This window comes from Embiotoca jacksoni, unplaced genomic scaffold, assembly GCF_022577435.1.
Source record: "Embiotoca jacksoni isolate LCO1_2020_lvr unplaced genomic scaffold, fEmbJac1.0.p SCAF_21, whole genome shotgun sequence".
Taxonomy (NCBI): domain Eukaryota; kingdom Metazoa; phylum Chordata; class Actinopteri; family Embiotocidae; genus Embiotoca; species Embiotoca jacksoni.
In genome coordinates this window covers 9,976,991-9,989,728 of record NW_027185352.1, presented here as the reverse complement: position 1 = coordinate 9,989,728, position 12,738 = coordinate 9,976,991, and the positions used below count along the sequence as shown (strand labels likewise).

The window sequence follows — 12,738 nt, the reverse complement described above, 5'->3', positions numbered from 1 at the left end:
CTTTGTGTTTGTAGCCCTGTTAAAAACTTGGTGTGCATTTCCGGTGACTGTTGGCTCAGATGGACAGCGCAGGCTAGGTGCAAAATAATTAAGTGCAAATTCAGAGTGAGGCGGTGGATTTTTATGCTCGGATCACATCAGATCTGTTTTGAGTCTGACAATTTGTTTTGTTTTTTGTGTGTTTTGTTTTTTTAATGCAATGAAACACTTGCTCACTTTTGGATTGGCTTTTGAATTGCACCATCCCCCCCATCCCCCAGCACCACTGTAATGAAACAGGACTGCTCCAGCTCAACCCTTGAGGTGTTGCTGCGTGTTTTTTTTTTTTTTTTGTGGGGGGGGGGGGGGGGGGGGGGGGTTTAGAAAATCAAGGGAGTGGGAGCGCCAACATCAATTTTCCTCAACATGTCAGTGGGCCCATCCTCATAAACTACCCGGTGTGTTTTTTTTTTTTTTTATCTGTGGCTAAACTTAAAGGTAATTAAAAGGCGCGTGTTCAGGTTTTTATCCATGTTAACTTCATGGAAATGTTTCCATGACAACCTCCATGCAAGATAAAGCAACTAGAAGTGATCAAGACCATCCCCCCCCCCCCCCCCCCACCCCCCTCACCCCCCCACCCTCGTACCTTGGTTCCCTCCCCCCCCGGTAAGAATGGAATTTGTGTTGACAGTTTTGGCCTTTAATAGCACTTTTGTGCCGTGCAAAAGTATTTGTTTACCGGGATCATATGCTGCAAGCTGTCAGCCTCGGAGAGATTGACTTCTTAAGATAAAAGAGTGTATTACATGCTTAGGAGGCCACCCTTTTCGCTCTGTAATTATCCACATCACAGTAATGATGTTTTGTGTGCCCCAGTTACTAAGAGTCTCGAAACAGTTCAGACTTTTTTAGTTACGCTCTGGGTCACTTCTTAAGCCCGACTAGACACTGCTGTGGACGAGAAACGTTGTGACTCCTTGGCTGGAGAAAGCTGCACAGGGTGGGGTCAGGGGATGTGGATTATGCAGGAGATCGCCCACATAAGGTTGAGTTAATAACATAACTGAGAAAAGTCATTAACTTACTCCTTCATGCTGGCCATTTTTTTTTTTTTTTTTTTTTTTTTTTTTTATCTCGGCTTACAGTCATGTGTAGAGTTTGTTTGAGTTCCTTTTTATGGGCTTCATGTTTGCTTGGTTAAAAAGACCACGTGGTTATATATTTACTTAGACTGAAACAATCAAGTGTCAAAATAGCCTACAAAGATTGTTTTGCAAATAGTATGTCTTACATCAACACAGCCAAAGACTGTACAAACCGCGAACGACCAAACTCCCACAAGTAACTTTTGCTTTGTGTGTCGGCGGGAAACGCATGCAAAGTTATAAACCAAACTTTCGCTTTGTGTACATAATATTTCTTAAAGGTATGTAAAATAAGTCATGCTTTTCATAAGGTTTAGAGTTCTCCTCTCGGCTCCATCGTCTTGACCGTGACCTGGTATTTAATAGCCTCCCCTTTCAGCTGACACCTCAAGCTGCCGTGAGCCTTGCCTGTAACACTAGTCGACCTGTCTGTTTATCCAATAAACTACGCATTCGTCTGAATCTCGCAGGACACCGACAGCTGCCACCGACCAAGCGTGTTTTTTTTTTATTTTTAAAAAGCATGTTTTTATGTTTATGTTATTTTTACGTACTTTTATTTATTTTTTTTTTTCCTTTTTGAGTTAACAATTGCATGTTTACTTGCTGATCAGTGTGGTGTGAAGGCATTGCAGCTTTTATTCACGTCACGGTTAGGTGGACAGTGTCCTCCTGTGAAAAAAAAAAAAAATGTGTTGGTTTTGGGGTCTTGCCCTGAATTAAAGCCAGAAGGTCAGTCGTGGTAAAAGGCAAGGTCAGCGTTACCCAGACTGCATTCAGCCATCAGCCTGTCCACTCGTAAACAGTCAAACCTCATGTGAGACAGCGCAGAGGCTAACGGCGGCAGCTAACCTCAACCATTGTTGAAAGGGCCCTTTGTTAAGAAATCTCTTTCATCTTTTTAGATTTATCAACAACAGATTAATGAGAATATCATTCGATTACTCGTGGCGTGACAGATACTCTGCACATTGCAGATGTCGTGAAAAGAAAGTTCGATTTGACTATTTCCAACCTGAATTGTATATTTTCCTCACAGTTGACAACTGGAGTGAATGATTTGGAAAACATTTATTATGGCTTTGATTGCCGGGCCTCCGCCGTAGAAAGATTTGTATCATGGTCAGAAACAAAAGCAAGCAGTTAACATTCTCCAAGGACATTTCCTCTTCACCCAGAGAGACACAGATGAAGAAGGGGGGGAAAAAAACTGTTTATTTCAAACATGTTGTGAGTGGTAAAAAAAAAAAAAAAAACAGTTGGGGGGAGGGGGGGGAGGGTGTGCATGACAGTAACAGTTTTTGACAGGCACATTAGGCTGCAGAAAGAGCATCCAGCTCGGGGCTGAGGGCATATGGTGCTGCCTTCTGCTGGCATCGCTCTAGACCAAGTTACAACACTCGCGCAGAGGTCACGACTGTCTCAGGTTTGTTCCTTCTGTCTCACTCGTCTAAATAAAAACAGGAGGAAAAATGGAAGTGGGGGGGGTTGGGTAGTGGTGGTGACAAAATGAATGGCCTCAGTCAAGCCCTTTTGAGTCAGGACACAATTTGGGCAAACGTTTTTTTTTGCAGAGGAGACGTTTGACATTTCCAGAAATGCATCACTTTCACGTTGGCTTGTTTCACAGCCGAACGCTCTGCACCACATTTGTTTTATATCTGGCATGCAAATTGAAATTTGCATAAAGCATAATAGCAGTTATCAAGTTAAAAGCAAGCACTAACTCTTATCTTCTTTCCTCATCCGAACACCCAGCTCACGCTCTTGGATGACAAGCCCTAATCCTACTCTAAACAGAGGCCATGTTTTCACCACACTGGCTCTTCTAGGTTTTCTCCTGTCCTAATGTGGAGAGGGTGGACTTGGATAATGTGTAGGATGACGCAGGGCTTTTGGTCTGAAGGCAGCAGATCGGTGGGAGGGTAATTACAGGCTACTGTGCGCCTCTCTGGATTTTCCCTGGATCACAGCTATAGGCCGTGAAGCTGAGTGCCCGATGCAACTCGCTGAGAACGAAATGAAATAGCCACAACATATGGACCCGGCAAAACAATGGTTTATTTTTATGATATTTGATGAGTGGTTTTTAATTTAGATTGTCACTTCTGGCAAGCAGCAGGGCAGATGGTGCAGACTTGAGTGCCCATCAGAGCCTAAATACCTCCAGGCAGCTGTTGGTCATAAACTTTTTTTTTTTTTTTTTTTTTTTTTCCTCTTTTCTCTCTTTGACACGGCTCGGGTCAAGAGGAGTCAAACCTGTTACAACACCTGTTTCTGCATATGCAAATCTGTTGTTTTGTCATTTCATTAGGCAAGGCAAAAAGACAAGGGTCCCTTGTGGTTGCAAATGCGACTGGCACCGGGCCCAGTTGGCATGCCACCACAGCAGAAAGATGCTCGAGGCGTGGAGAGGGGAGGGACGAGAAGTTGGGCTCCCGTAGCGACTCAACCCATCGGGGGCCTTTACGTCACAGCTCAATTTGGATGGCTTCCTAAAATTCAGAGTCCAAATCGTGTTGGAGTTGTAGGAGAGGGGTAACTCCCTCTCCCATTAGGTGTCTTTATCTTCTCAGCAAAGAGGATCTGGAAGTGAATGGAGGACGTGCCCAGAAGCCAAAAAAACTGGCACACGTCTGCCACGCGCTACACGCTTCCTTCAACCCCCCCCCCCCCCCTTTACCCCCACCTCCACCACCACCCCATCCCCTCAGTGTCCTCTCCTCCGTCCTCCTCCCATCCTCATCCCTTCATCATCTGGCGCTCTCCCGCAGCGCTCGCCTCTTAACCACATGTGCAAGCGCCGGGCCTGTTCCTGCTCCGGGGCTAATTGTTCACTGGTAAACTGCATGCTTGTTGGTGGGGGTCTCCCCTTCATGCAGACACAGGGCTACAAAGCAGGATGGTGGCAGTGATGATGGTGGTGGTGGGAGGGATAGGGGAGGAGGAGGAGGCGGAGGAGGAGAAGGAGGAGGAGGAGGAGGAGGGGGTGCTACAGATCATGATCTCTCCATGCAGTTTATTTTTCCCGTATAAGTCTGAAGATTGCCAGTTGTAATCCGGCCTGTGTGCTGAATGCAACAAATACACCATGAAATTAAGGTTATTGCAGGAGCGTAATGCAAAAGCTCTGTTTGAGATTACTAAAGCTTGTCTGCAGACCTGGGAGGAATGAGAAGCGGGACGGCAGAGCATGCTTTTCTATCCAGTGTCTGACAGTCTCAAGAATCTACCTGATCTGCCTCTGATCACTGGATCGATCTGTTATTTGTAACTGATACTTACTGATTTCCTGTCATTACAGTAGAATAGAAAGCCTTAAGGACATTGCAGTTAGATCAACTTCGAAGGTGTTTACTTGGAGAATTACAGGTTGAATTTTTTTGCTCTAATCCGTTATAACTTGATCTAATCTAGTACCATTAAAATTTCCTTTCCTCGGCCTGGATTTAAGAGAAGACCTAGGACTAGTCCTTGTGCCGAGTTAATCTCATCTGATAACCGAGGCCTTCCTCCTCCTCCTCCTGTCTCTCCTTTCTTTTCTAACCCTCTCTGTCCTCCTCCTCCTCTCCCTCTCCGTCTTCCTCTTCCTCTTCCTCTTCCTCCTCCTCCTCCCTCCGCTGCCATGGCTTGGTGGGTCTGATTTGTAGTTGGGCTCCTCTCTCACCACACAGAAGGCATTAAAGCCAGGCCCCACAAGCCCCCTCTGATATGGGAGAGTTCATTAGAGATGTGCCTTTGATGGGCAGCCTTTTCATGTGACTACCGGTTTTTCAAATACCTTGATGTAGAAGCTTAAGAAGGCATTGTGCAGTAAGCCTTCCTTTTGATGCGACTTATTTAGATCTGCATAGTAAATCAGGGGGGAGTAAATAACCAGCCAGCAGATGGAAGCAAGGAGATAAGGCCCCGGCGAACAATCGCATTTGTATTTTGTTATGATGTTGACAGCAGCTAAAATTCACTAATCTAGAGCCACTGATCTGCATTTCAAAGAAATCTCATTTAGCAGCGGGGAGGATAAAGTTCCTCTCATTGTGTCTATTTTATTGCATTCTTTGCTAATTTATCTGCCCACAGATTTAACGTGCGGGGCTTGGTGGTTCGAGCCGGCGTCCGTGCGTTGCATAGGGGGTCTTAAATACTGTGAAAGCAGTTACGTCTAGACTGTGAGCTGAGGGTAATTACACGTCTGACCATGAATAGAATGAGTTTGAAGACTCATCTTTCTTCAGGCAGGCCTGAATTGCCCGACGAACACTGATAAGGAGCACTTGGTCCCCACAGAAATATTGCCAGTGACTTTCCATAATGCGACCCCCCCCCCCCCCCCACCCTACCCCCCTTTCCAACACCAAGGATGGTATTTACTTTTAAGATAAAGTTATTGTGTACAGTAATCTGACTTGTTAGCATAATGTCCTCTTTCATCGCGGGACCCTCCTTTTTCTGCAGTGTGGAGGTATTTGTGGTCCGGGTCTTAAATAGTTTATCTTGACTTAGTGCGCGAGCGCTTTATGTAAATATCAGCCTATAGCATTATTAGGCCTTCATGAATACTTGAATGCATTTGCCATATTTATAAGTTGATAGAATTTACCAGTGGTCTTATATTTGGCATAAAGACATGTGTGTTTGTAAATCCCCACGAATTGGAGGTCATCCAGACTAATAGCATTCCAAATGCTTTTCCAGTGAATAAAATATGCCATCTGCACAGCCCAAAGGGGTTGTGATGTTGAAATCAGCCCAGGAGCAAATAATTTAAGAATAGGGATATTAACTTGAAATTATATTTTACATCTAAATTATATTGAAAACTATTGGATCTTTACTTCACTGAAATGTTGGCAGATTTAGTCATCTCATGAAGGTTTGCTATTTCTGAAAGATTCACTATCTGGATATACACAATACATCATTTTATAGTATAATTAAATCAATAATTTGGTTTTGAAACCTTTACGTGGCCGTTCTCCATCCACCGGTTGGTGCCCACTCCCCCACCCCCAACCTCAAGCCCTCCTCCCCCGTTCTGAACTCAATGTTGCACAGCAATCTGTGCAACATTTTCCGCAAACTCAAAACAGTGAAAAATTATAGCAGTTGGCATGTTTTGTTTTCAGCTGTGCTCTTTGAGCTGTGGGCTTTTTGTACAGTTCAGAGAGCACATTCCTCAGGATTCAGCAGTCGCTGGTTGCCTGTAGGGGTCATTGGAATTGTGGGAGAATAAAAGGAAGGAAAAAAAAAAAAAAAAAAAACATCTCGGAGAGGAACATCCATGCCATTTTGTGTCGTCCCCCCCCCCACACACACACCCCCGCCCTCCCCCCGACAGCAGAACCTGGCCTCCACCGTGCTTCTTCTGACTTTTTTTTTTTTTTTTTTTTTTTTTTTTTGTCCTAATGTGATGCATGTGCAGTAAAAATGTCCAGAGCAATCAGCAGCTGCAGTTTTGCTATTGTACACTCTTGCAGTACTTGTGTGATTAACACAAAAAATCATCAATACTAATGGTCTCTAAATTATATGGATACCGCGGCATGTGTACTTGGATGCAGACAGCTGAATGGAAGGACGTGAGAAATCAATCGTGTCAGGTTAACAGTGTGATTTACTCGGTGTTGAGAGCTTGAGCCTTCCAGGCACTGCACCTTTTAACTTTAGAGAGAGTGAGCAGTGTGTGTGTGTGTGTGTGTGTGTGTGTGTGTGTGTGTGTGTGTGTGTGTGTGTGTGTTTGTGTGTGCGCGCTGGAGGGGTGGGGTGTGTGTGTTTGGGGGGGGGGGGTGCTTGCACTGTACTGTACTGTACTGTACTGCACTGTACTGTACTGTACATTGCCTGTTGGTGCATGCACATACACATACCCATACACATATGCTCCCAGGCTTTACTGTCAAATCCAGGTGCACTTTGTTGTTACAAAGTTTATCGCTTTCACCTACAAACCATAAAGAAAAATAGTTATGCAACACATCATCTAGCCCACACTTGTTTGCACTAGCAGTATATGTGCCTCGAGAAAAAAAAAGAAGAACAGATCAGTGTGTCGGGAAGTACAGTTGAACTAATGGCGTACTTTTGTTTTCTGTCATCTCAGAGCTGACATCGCTGGACTCCCACCCCTCCTGTGACGAACATCGACAGCAAGTTCTCCCCTTAGGGTAAGTATTTCAACATGGTTCCTTCATGTCCACATGTCAGTGACTCCTTGGAAGCTTGGGCTTTCAACAGTCAGTGTTAAAATTACGAGTAACCTACAACCTACAAGAACATCTGTCAAAGTAAAACTCCTCTCTTCAGCCATATATATATTTTTTTTTATTTAGATAAAAACATTTATGAGGTGGTGCTCTTTTGTTCATTCGGGGCCTATGATGCCGAGGCCAGTATTTACATGGACTTATTTAAATCTGCTCGATACCTAGTTTTTGACACCAGAAACACTTTAGCAGCGCTGTGAAAAAAAAAAAACTACAATCAAAACACTGGTTGTATTTTTTTTTGTCGAAAGGTGACACAAATACGCTCAAAGGTGAAGTTAGCGCTACACCCAGAAGTAATCCTGCAGCACTTATTGGCTTTTTACTCAGCGGTTTGATTGCACTTTCTGTGGCGAGTCTGGTCGTTGTCGACTCGAGCAAAACGCTATCTTTCACTTCAGCTGGTTCACCGTCTCCACCGCGGCCTCTCTGCTGTCAAACACCGACACGTAGAGCCGAGAGAGGCTGCAGCACCACCAGCTCCAGTCAGCTGCTCCAAGCGGAGAAAGTGACTATTATGTACGGTGTGAAAAAAAAAAAAAAATTTCATCATATGGCAACGGCGCTGTTAAATACATATATGGAAAACACTGTACAAAACAGCTAGAGGACCCTACAGTGTCTTTGGTTGGTGGTGTTATAGTATTGTTAGCCCTGCTGTTTCTGGCTGATTGTAGTGGCTGGGGGAGGTCAAGGGGGCTCCATTCCTCCTTAAATGTAACAAATCTTCATCTAGTCCACCTTGATAGAATTCCCCCTCCACTGGGCAACCTCTCAGTTGTGCCTGTTTGGTTTTCACACCCCAGGGATTTTCAATCTACTCTAACTTAGAAGTTATGATATGCACTATGGCTGACAAACGCTGGCAAGCTTGGATTCCAGTATTTTTTTTTTTAAATGTATTTTATTGATGTCTTTATTGAGATTTGTAGCACAAATGAACAGGATAAAATGAACAGGGGTCCTATTAGCTCTAACCTAATTTTGGGGAACCCGGTATGTATTACTGTAGAGTGGTGAGACACAGCAGAAGGTAGGCAGCTTCATTCAGTCTCATATTTTAGGCCAGACATCCACTCTCTCGTTTTTCCTTTTAGGATGAAATATGCACACTCTGCGCCCGTAGAAAAAAGCAGACGACACTGAGTGTAAAGTGCAAAGTGGTAAGTAAAAGCTGTTTTCATCATCCTTGCATGATTTGTGTTGTGTTTTCTCCCAGATGAATGTGCCCACATCAGTCGTAGCTGTTGATGAGGTTCGACTGTCGAGAAACGCAGTCGGATACGTTGGTTTTCTCAAGCGCGATGATGTTTTCATCAACTAGTCAGTGATAAACATGTGAAATTTAAAGCTGATATAAAATATTATCTGTTAATCAGACATAAATTCTACCACTTTATCGATCCTGTACAAGTCGTACATTTTCAAAGACAGCTCCTTTTCCCAAGTAATGAAACCAGATGTGGTTTGTCATCAGGTCAGTTCATACATTTTTGTAACATAAGTCACCAAATATCCCCAACATGACTGATGATGATCCTTCTATCGACAATGTCTCTCATACAGTATATACTCATGCATCCACACCTCATGAGTGCACACGCACACACACACAAATACACACATTTCTAAAACCTTTCTGATAGTATTGGTTGAGTGAAACTAAACATAAGAGAGAGAGTGGTTTGCGTGAATGTTTGAATGGAAAGATTTGCTGCAATTATATTAAAATAATATATATATATATATTTGTATTGCTAAAGTTTAGATTCAAAATGATTGTAAAATGACTTATTTAGATAGCTGAATTGAGGTTTGAATCCAGAAACCTCTGTGTTGGAATTTGTTTTAAGATATTCTGCCCCCAACCTAAAGGTGTCAATTTATTTTTCTTAAGACACTATCATGTGGTAACACCTCTGTGTTAAAGATATAATTAAAGCAGATGGACAGAAGCAGAGACGCTGGGCAACTTGGAGGTAGAACCAGTTCCTCCTCCCCAACATTCCTTTCAGAACAGAGCAGAGTCCAGATTTCCTTTTTCACCTAAAAGAGATTTAAATATTAGTTCTTAATTTGTCTAGTATTCAGTTAAATCTTCAAAGATGAACTCTTACTGCATATCTGCTGGCCTAAAAAAAAAAAGTCCTTCTAATCATCGCCAAAAAGTATAATTGCCCCAACACTGCAAGCTGTACTTCCAGTGTAGACATATATATAAAAAATCTACAGCAATTAAGCATATCTTTGGCTGCTTTAAAGAAGCTGCAGTTCGGACTGAACAGCCCTCTGCTCACATTTCCAGTTTGAAATTGATTTCTTGTCATAGATCAGAGACCTCTTGTCATTCCATTTTCAATCCTCAAATGGTTTCTCTGAGCCTCCTAACTGTGGTCCCTGTGAGTGGGCAAACAGGGGGAACCTCCACGGGTCTTTACCCTGGGCACTCAGAGCAGTCGAGGGGGTAGAGGCAGAAATCAAAGGGACTTGGATCATTCCCCATTGGCAGCCTCCATTGTCTAGCTGATTTGGGATTGGTGGAGAAGGTGAAAACTGCAGGGTATGAGTGTGGGGGTGGATGGAGATCAGGCAAAGCAACCCTTTTTTTTTTTTTTTTTTTTTTTTCTAATCTTTATCCACCATTAACCCCAGTGCCCCAGTGTGTGGCTGAGATCAGGGCCATTGGTCAATCCCCCATTCACTGCCACCCAGAATATTTTAAAGTTAAGCCCCGTCGCTTAACAAAAAAAGTCTTACTCATCAAAGGTTTACTTTCCCTCTCTTCCTTCCTTTTTGCTCTTAGTGCCAAGGATCTGCTGCTGTTCTTCATGCACCCTTCTCTCTATGGTCCACTGTTTTGTCTTCACACTTAGGCAAGCCGGGGCGGGAAAGAAGTTTTGGAAGTTTCTCCCAAGTTTCCCCAAGTTTCCATATTTTTGATTTAAAGAAGTTTACTTTGGGGTCTTGGGGCTAAGGTGAATGCACCAATCACATCCTGTCCTTTACTGATCTCTGATTCGGAGGTGTCCTATTAAAATAGACTTCAGAATTGTATTTTTTTTACACGTGACGTTGACATTCAAATGCTTTTTTTTTTTTTCGTTGGTCTTTCACCGGTGAGAACATCCCTGTATAAAACGTCATTTTAAAACCTTAACAAGACCAAATTCTGTTCAGATCTCCGACTCGGTATGAAAATTTCAGATTGGTCTCTTTAGCCTTTCCTAGCAACTGTCAGGTGTTTATCTAGCTCACATCTAATGCGAAAGAGAGAGGACCGAGGATGTGGAGATGCAGGGTAGATGGTGTGGAGTGAAGAAAAGAAATTGCATAGAGAGTGTTTGTCCAGAGTGCACAGTTGCCATGAGAATGAAGTCAGAGAGAGGGGAGGTGAGGAGGATCAGGCTGAGTATTGCCATCATTACTTAAGAAGAAGATAAAGAGGCTCGATGAGACTATTGATCCTCCTGTCTGCCTGTGGTATTCCTGTTTTCTTCTCTTTCATACCACTTCTATTCGGTTGTTTCTCAACTGCCAAATCCCCAAGCTATTTTGCAGAAGAATGTATGAAATTATAATCAGGGGGGAAAAAAAGGTTAATTTGCCCTCAGCATACTTTGGTGCCCTTGCAATAGTTCTCATATTAGAGATGACTGATACTCTGGAAATGAGTGATTGCAAATAGTGCATGCACGAGCTTAATTAAAAAAAAACACACAAAAAAAACAGCTCAGATCTAGTGTTTCACGTGTTATTCTTTCCCTGCAATTTAATTGGAGAAATCTTGGGTGCGGAAGCTGGGCTCCATGGCATCCCTCCAAGAGCCTGAGATTATTGTGAAACCCAACCTGAGGCAGGCATGACATCAGAGAGGCCTGACATTCGGTTGAACTCCTCATTTCAGGTGGGAAGAATTACGAGTGGCTTCACTCGCAGGTGATTGTGTCCAACGAATCGGTCGGCACACAGTCCTGCATTCTTCTCCCAACGTCTGAATGCTGATTGTCTTGACAGATTGAACTCGCGTGTTATCACCAGACTGTCACGCAGCCTCATTTCTCAGCCTGCACACATAGTCCAAAGTTTATGTTAGGCCTTCACCGTACAGTGTTTTATAGGGATATCGTCATCATGACATCAACTTAATCTGCAGTGTTTTACCCCACTGATGAGTTCTGTTTATCTCGGGGTCTGCAAGTATAGAAACTCCTTGAGTTGCCTGGAGGGCCATGCTCCATCCTTAGTATTTAAAACATTTATAAAATGCAAACATAATGTTAATTTTGTCACATGCCGCATGTTATTTGCAGATATTGGTGTCCAGGAAAGATCTTGTTTTTGTACTAAATGGGAGAGAGAGAGAGAGAGAGGAAATGGTGACAAAGGGATTTTTGCTTCCTGTGGTGAAGTAAGACTTACATAGTTTCACTTAGGAAGGTTTGTTTTCATGTAAATTATATTGTTTGTTCTGTTCCATGTTATGTTAATAATGAGATTTTGTTCCTCGCATATTTAAAAGTAATCACAAAAGGATTCAGATTGTTTCACACAGATAATATTTCTTTACATATTACGTTTTAGTTCCATCAAAACTCCACTTCTTAAAAATATTTGTTTTATTGGCTATGAAATTAACATTGTTAAGATTCCTCTATGAGATAGGGCCTTCTTTCCTGTCTCTCTCTCTCTCTCTGGCTCTCTGTTACAGTAAACGTTTCAAATCAAACCACGCGGTCACAGCCACTGAAAAAGCTTTTACTCCAGAGGCAACAAGCCAAATCCTTTGTTCGTAATGATCATTTGATCGCAGCTTGAAAAGTGATACAGGCGGCAGCGAAATCCTACGAGAGCTTGGAATCTGACTTCCTTCGCCACAAACCACAAGCCTAGACAGTGCAGCCGTTACTACCTGGTAGGAGGTGAAATGGGCAGAAAGTAGTCATGTGTGTGGAAACAACACACACGCACACACACACACGCACACTCACACACTCGCACACTCGCACACACACTCGCACACACACTCGCACACAGCATGCTCGATTTGGGTCATAGAGCTGACAGACAGTGGAATGTGAATGTGTGTATGTTGACAAACTCCACTGCACTCTGAATGGGGTTTGTGATTACACCTCATCATGCGTGTTGCATCGGTCCTGTCCTCGCCCCCCCCCCCCCCCCCCCCCCCCCCCCCCCGATCCTTCTCCCCCGCTCTCTCTCTCTCCCTCTCTCTCTCTCTCTCCCCCCATTTCTCCCTCTCTCACCGCAGTGCCTCTTGGGCAATCATGTGGTCACACTACCTGACTCCTTACTGCTCAAGAGTGCAGTTGACAAAAACAGCCCGAGGC

The 12,738-nt window shown here is 43.5% G+C and overlaps 1 protein-coding gene across 4 annotated transcripts in view; it reads left to right on the top strand.

The window, feature by feature from the left end:
- Positions 1–12,738, top strand: part of foxp2 (forkhead box P2) — a 102,249-nt gene that overhangs the window by 2,483 nt on the left and 87,028 nt on the right. For all 4 annotated transcript variants that reach the window (XM_069156846.1, XM_069156844.1, XM_069156845.1 and 1 more), the window contains exons 2-3: positions 7,228–7,291; positions 8,488–8,553. The gene's annotated coding sequence lies outside the window, so the exon portion shown is untranslated. The remainder of the gene's footprint in view (positions 1–7,227; positions 7,292–8,487; positions 8,554–12,738) is intronic.